Source organism: Gossypium hirsutum, chromosome A13, assembly GCF_007990345.1.
Source record: "Gossypium hirsutum isolate 1008001.06 chromosome A13, Gossypium_hirsutum_v2.1, whole genome shotgun sequence".
NCBI lineage: Eukaryota > Viridiplantae > Streptophyta > Magnoliopsida > Malvales > Malvaceae > Gossypium > Gossypium hirsutum.
The window spans coordinates 75,952,170-75,960,063 of record NC_053436.1 but is presented as its reverse complement, the minus strand read 5'-3'; positions in this window follow the sequence as shown (position 1 = coordinate 75,960,063).

The window sequence follows — 7,894 nt, the reverse complement described above, 5'->3', positions numbered from 1 at the left end:
GATTTCTTCCTCAAATTAACTCATACTTTGAATTCACTACATGCTCTGGCACATTCCAGTTTCTCTTTTCTTGTCTTAAGACCATGCATGATATGCTATAACATTTTATACGAAGCTCGCCACAAAGGAAGTTCATTAGAATAACTCCTCGAAGGTGTAACATGATACGCCATAAAGGCTTTTCCTTTTGAGTTCATTATTGTAGAAAAAGGGATCAATATTTTTTTTATTTATTTAGAATATTAGATTTATTTCTGATTATTAGGAATTAACTACTGTAATTTATTCACTTTCCTATTTTGTTGGAATTCCTAATTAATAGGAATTTTGTTTCTTATTTTAGTTGGCTGTGATTCCAGCCACTATTTAACCTATATTAGGTTGTAATACGATTCTACTAGAAATAAGAAAAATTTAGATTTATTTTCATAGTATCAGATCCATGACTTCTCAATCCACCGCCTCAAAAATCATATCTTAATCCAAGTCTCATCCCTCAATTCCCTCTATTTCTTACACTTCTCACCTTGTCACAAATCACAAACTTCATGGCTATAATTTTCTCCAATCGTCACAATCTATTTTCATATATATTTGCAGAAGGGGGAAGGGCGGCCATCTCACAGGTGAAACTACTACTCCTAAAAAAAGATCCCAAATACCAATCCTGGAAAACAAATGACCACTTAATTATGTCATAGCTAATTAATTCCATTACCACAAAGGTTGGAGAAAATTTCTTGCTTCATCATTCAACAAAAGAAATATGGAAAGCTACTCGAGAAATATATTCCAGCACAGAGAACACCTCCGAACTATTTGAAATTGAAACTAGGTTGTATGACCTAAAACAGGGAGATTTAAGTGTTACTCAATACTTTAATGCCCTCACACATTGTTAGCTGCAACTGAGTCTTTATGAAATACACTCATGGAAGTGTGCTGATGACTCTATGTTGTATAAACAAATTGTTCAACAGAAGCAAACCATCAAATTCCTCCTTAGTCTGAATAAATATTTAAATGAGGTCAGAAGGAGAGTAATGGGAATTAAACGATTCCCAACCATTTGGGAAGCATTTGTAGAGGTTCAGAAAGAAGAGGGTAGAAAAAAATTAATAATGATAGACACCAACATCAGTCCTACAATTGAGGGTTTAGCCTTATACACACAAAGTTCATCTCAGAACAAGAAGGCTAGCAAAGGACACCTTTGGTACGACCACTGTAAATAGCCTGGTCATGTGAAGGCAACATGTTGGAAGTTGTATGGTAAACTTACTTATTAGAAACTATCTACTGATAAATCTGAGAACCATGAAAATGCTATAGTCACAACAGAAACCAGTGTCGAGGCTAATCCATTAATAAAAGAGCATATTGAGGTATTGTAGAAAATGCTTAGTCAAGTTACTAATATAGTGTAACACCCCTAACTCGAAATCGTCATCGAAACAGGGTTACGGAGCATTACTAGAACTTACAGATTAAATAAACAAATATTCTACACTATATAGTATTCATGTCAAAAATCAATCATAAAGTCCCTTATATGAACCCTCGAGGTCCAAAACATGCATTAGAAACGAGTCAGGGATAAATTGAGTACTCAGAGAATTTTTTGCAAAATCGCAATATTTTTCCACTGACTAATAAATTCATCAATAATCTCACATTATTCAGTTCATTAAAGGAACCAATTTAGAAAAAAATTTCGGTTAATCCGTTCTGCAGATACCATAGCTGAATAAGTCGATTACTCATGAATAACTTCTTCCTTAACAGTGACATTGCGTATCCCGAATAATCTTCAGAAAAATCTTATATCTCTTTTAGAACCGTTTCTACTTACTAAACCATTTTCAACTCTGACTGCATTTTTAATCATTCATCCACTAAACTCTTCAATTTCTCACTTGTGAATTTAATCAATATAAATCTTATGAATTTCATTATATAAAACTGTACTGGTGAGGGGGTGGAGGTCGTAAAACCTCAAAATTTAAATTTTATAAATATACACATATAACATAACATTTTCCATCAACATGTTCATTATAAAACATTTATTTCATACCTTTATGAGTTCTGTTTCATCATAAGGAGCATTTTTACTCAGACACTTGAGTATTGCTTTTAGCATCATCAGAATTAGCTCGGTTGGAAAGCATCTCTATCTATTAATAAAACAATTCTCATCAAAGTCGAGAGATATCACACTATCATAGGTTATATAATGGCATGTATAGCTAATCTTGTATACACTACGTTAGTTCGAGAAACAGCTAAACCATAGCTCTGATACCAATAAATGTAATAGCCCTAACCCAAAATCATCGCCGAAACAGGGTTATGGAGCATTACCAAAACTTAGAGATTAAATAAATAGATATTCTACACCATACAATATTCATGTCAGAAATCAATCATAAAGTCCCTTATATGAACCATCGAGGTCCAAAACATGCATTAGAAACGAGTCTGGACTAAGCCGGGTACTCAGAGAATTTTTGACTAAGCCGGGTACTTAGAGAATTTTTTGCAAAATCTCAAAGTTTTTCCTAGATGTAGGGGTCATACGCCCGTGTGGTCAGGCTATGTGGTAGGGACACGCCCGTGTCTCAGGTCGTGTAACTCTCTAACTTAGGTCGCGCAACCAAACCACACGCCCGTGTGCTAGGTCGTGTATGGGTGCAAGGCTCACACGGCCAATCCACACGCCTGTGTGCTAGGCCGTGTGATCAATTCTGAGCATTATGTTTTGATATTTTAAAGATGCAGGGGATACACAGCCAGGTCACATGCCCATGTGCTAGGCCATGTGCCACACACAGCTGAGACACACGCCCGTGTGGGCAAAAATAGACTATTTTCCAAGCCATATTTCTCACCAATTTTTTCTTCCTCCTACACCAATACTTTAACATATTCGCAAGCCATTTTAAACAATTAATTCAAGTCAAAGCTGAGTCTCATGCATGACATATCATCACATACAACCCATGTACTATTAAGCACCTCAGATGACACTTTACCATCCTGTAACCAAATATACAAACTTACTTAACTTATCAAATTCACGTATATGCATATTTTTACCAAATATGCTAAAATTAATCATCAATATGCCAACAAGATTTCTATCAATCAACCATTTAAGCATACACTAAACATGTCATAGCCTCATCTATACATATCAAAACATGTTCATCACAAGTCATTCCAATGGCTAGTTATAACCAAAACATTTACATGCCAATTTTGGCTAATTAACCTATACATGCCATTATAATCATAATTGATTTACTATATATACCAAAATGGCCTGATGGATAGTGTGAGTGATCTCCGCCAAGCTTCCAATCCAACGAGCTTCCAAATTGTTATAGAACAGGGGAAAATAAAACAGAGTAAGCATGAATTGCTCAATAAGTTCGTATAACATGGTGATTAACTTACCATTCATTCATGTTCAAGATAAACATGCAAGACACAATCAACCAATTTGGTCACAAGCCTTAACACATATCCTCATCACCGTCGTTAGTCATATATTTCATATAAATATCTAGAAACATGTATGGGCTCAACAATAATTAGATTTCCATGTACATGTACTTTTTACATCATATATTCATATAACATATACAAATCATATCCTTGTATTTCAAGTACATTTTCATAATAATTCATCTCGAGTTTAGATTATTTCATGTCAGAACTTTGCCTATTAAATCATTTGAAATGTGAGTGTCACTCGGGTAATACACTCAAGGTGTAGAAATCTATAATCATGAAGTTCACAAAGAACTTTTAATTAGGAAGCTCACGAAGAGCCTTTAATCAGGAGCTCTGGATAGCCATATATCGAGAATTTCAAGCGAGCCATATTAGGACGCTCACAAAGAGCTGTGTTTGTGTCTGCAACATATGCAGGATCACAACTGATCATAAAACAAGAAGCTCACAAAGAGCTGCGGTAGTCTGCAACACATGCAGGATTACTACCAATCAGGATGTTCGTAGGAACCATGTAATAGGAAGCTCGAAAGGTCTTATAATAGAATGCTCGTAAGAACTATGGTGTGTCCACAACATATGCAAAACCATAACCACTCCGGGAACCCTATATCCATCTAATTTCATTTGTTCAAATGGGATTTATTTCTTGTCGGATATGTGATTTATTTTCATACTTAAAAATTATTCAAATCACATACATATAAATCAAGCATAACACATAAATATACAATTTAGTTACACAAACTTACCTTAATAAATGTTCGTGTACGTAAAATCTACTAATTTGACACTTTCTCCTTTCCTTGCTCTAACTCCGAATTTGGTCTATCCAGATCTATACGAGTAAATTTAACATCAATTTAATACAATTCATACTCAATTCAGTCTAATTCACATCTTAGGCAAAATTAGCATTTTGCCCCTAAACTTTTAATTAATGACGATTTGTCCCTAAGCTCGGAAAATGAAATTCATGCAATTTAATCCTTATTCCAAGCCTAGCTGAATTTTACATGTAACATTTACAGCTCATGTATTTCATACAAATTCAAAATTTTCCATGAATTTCACAACTTTACAATTTAGTCCTAAAATCATAATTTCATCAAAATTCACTTTACAAAAGTTGTTTATCTATTAACAACCTTTCATTTTCTACCATAAATTTCAAAATTTCAGCATACTCATCCATGGAAAAACCCTAGTACTTTGATAACTTTACAAATTAGTCCCCGAGATAGCTAAATTAAGCTATTAAAATCTCGAAAATATAAAAATTACTAAAAATGAGACTATATTACTTACCCAATTAAGCCAAAATAGCTTTCTTGAGCTTATTTTCTCTCAGCTAGGGTTTCCATGTTTTATTTGGGAAAGATGATGATAAATTGATGATATTTTCATTTTTTATCTTTATTTTTTCACTTTCCAATTTCATCATTTTCTTTATTTTATTTTCCATGGTTGAATCATCATCCTTAACCACTAGGCATTTTTAAATGGTCTATTTACCATATAAGGACCTCCGTTTTATAGTTCTATAGCTATTTAATTCCTTTGGCTATTAGAACTCAACTTTTTCACTTTGTGTAATTTGGTCCTTTATCAAATTAGACATGTAATCGGTAAAATTTCTTTACGAAATTTTCATATGACATTTCCATCATACTATAAACCATAAAATAATATTATAATAAATTTTCCTTTCAAAATTAGATTTGTGGTCTCAAAACTACTATTTCACTTTTTTCGAAAACAAGCTATTACAAACAAGCCAAGCACCTCCAACAGCGGTAGAACATCACACCAGTCTCTTTGCACATCAAAGTATCCAATCATATGCTCTTAGTGTAAAAAAATCACTAAAAAACATGGATAGTTGACTTAGGGGCCTCGAACCACATGATTGGTTTGACCATATGGACCCGATATAAGACTATTACATTTGGTGCCAAAGTGATTTTGGCTAGACATTGTATAATTCAAAAATTTATACATAGTGTATTAACTTATTAAACCCAAAAATTGTTAATATAAACATTTGGGGTTATTAATGGATGATTGATTATGTTTGGAAATGTTTTAAAAATTGTTTTTACTCAAAATAGGGGCAAAGCATCGATACTTATACAAAAGATATCTATACCTTATAAAAGGTATCTATACTACTGCACAAAATCGATACCAAAATAGCATTCTGGAACTCCAGAAATTCAAAATTAGATGAAGGTATTGATACCTTAAATGTAACACCCCTTGCCCATATCTGTAATAGGAACAGGGTACGAGGCATTACCAGAGTTACAAATTTATTTATCAGACATTTTATTTCATCTAGCATTCATATTTGGGACCAATCAAAATCAAACATATTGCCCCCTAAACATACTTATTTTCTTTGTATCAACGTATCAAAGATAATCACATATTTACATCTTATGATAAATATCATTCTCTTACCGTTTCTTCATAAACATAAATCAATTAATTCATTATATCAATATTTCATGTACCATCAACTCATATTTCCTTATATCACATAATTAGGTTTCACAAACTTATCTGGTTAAATTGCAAAAATACCAAGATTCAGGGGCATTTTGATAATTCTCTATTTTCCTCGATTTTTCAACCAATCTTGATCGAAATTAATAATTTCATTAAATTTATTAATTTAGACAATAAAATAATTCATTTCACTCAAATTAGTCATTTTTTATATTTTTACAAAATTGCCCCTAATGTTTTACTTTTATTCAATTTATCCCCAAGCCTAAAACATGCAAATTAACCACTTTAATGTAACCCATGCTAACTAATTATTCATATATATTTTCCTTCTCTCCATTCCATATCGTTAATGTATATATAATTCCACTATTTCTCATATGTTCATATCAAGCTATCCACTTGAGTCATAGTCACTAAATTATTTATATCTTGAGCTACAGAATTCTAAATTAAGAACTGCTTGATGTTTCTAAAACTAGACTCAAATATCTTTCTACCATAAAAATTTCAGAATTTATAATTTATCCAATAACTACAGTAAATTCTTCAAACTTACCCCTATTCAGCTATTTAACAGCTTTGACCTTTCCTTACTAAAAATTAATTATCTTTTAGTACATATTTTGGATGATGTTTCCGTTTGTTTTTCTTGAAAATAGACTCATTAATAGTTTAAACCTATAAATTTAAGACCATAATTATTTTTCTCCATTTTTTTATGATTTTCCAAAATCAAAGCAGAGGAACCCGAAATTATTCTGACCTTGTCTCATAAAATTTATTATATCTCACAATTTACAATTCCATTGCTTACACCGTTTCTTCTATGAAAAACTAGACTCAATAAAATTTAATTTAATATTTATTCAACCTCTAATTAAATTTCAAAAATTTTTGGTGATTTTTCAAAATTTAACTACTACTGCTGTCCAAAACTGTTTTAGTGCAACATATTGATTACCAAGTTTATAACACCCTTATTTCCATTCTTTACAATATTTCCCATCATTTTCTCTTATTTCCCTTCACTAATATATCAAGAACATAGAACCTTATATAAGAAAACTCTACCTTAACATCATTTTCATGCTTTTGATATTACCTTACATGAGAAACTCTACTTAAAATATATTGAAGTCTTAAAGTTCTTACCTTATCCTATTGATTTCAATCTTTAACTTGATTTTTCTCTCTTCTCCAACTTCTATTTCTTGAATCCAACTTGATATTCTAACTCCCCTTAGTCTCCTTAACATTTTTCTCTTTTGATAGCTATGAAAATTCTTTTGATTTCTAGGTGAAAATTGTGAATTTTTGGTTGAAGGACTAAATTTTAAAGAAAGCAAAACTTTCTTTCTTCTCTTCTCTTCTGACGTGAAATGCATGGAAAGATGATGGATGGTGATTGTGTGTGTGTGTGTGTGTGTGTTTTTTTCTACACACACACACATATATATACTAAATAAAATAATAAAATAATCATAAATATCCTATTAAAGTATTAATAAAATAGTATTTATCTAATTAATTAATTTAAAATATCATCAACATAATCATTACATTCTAGAATTCTCTCTCTTACTAATTGACCATTTTTCCCTTTATAATCGTTTAAAATTCCATCATTGAGTCATCACTTAATTTGAAAAAAATTCAATTTAGTCCCTCATACTTCTTCACCTATTCGATTTGGTCCTAATTCATCCATTTTCCTTAGTTTTTAGATTATTCCACTCCAAAAATATTTTCACTATTGGTCTTTAACTTTTTCATATTTACACTTTAACCCTTCAAATTTTGAGTATTTACTCTTGGGCAACAGAACTTTTTTCACTTTTACAATTTAGTCATTTCTTGAATT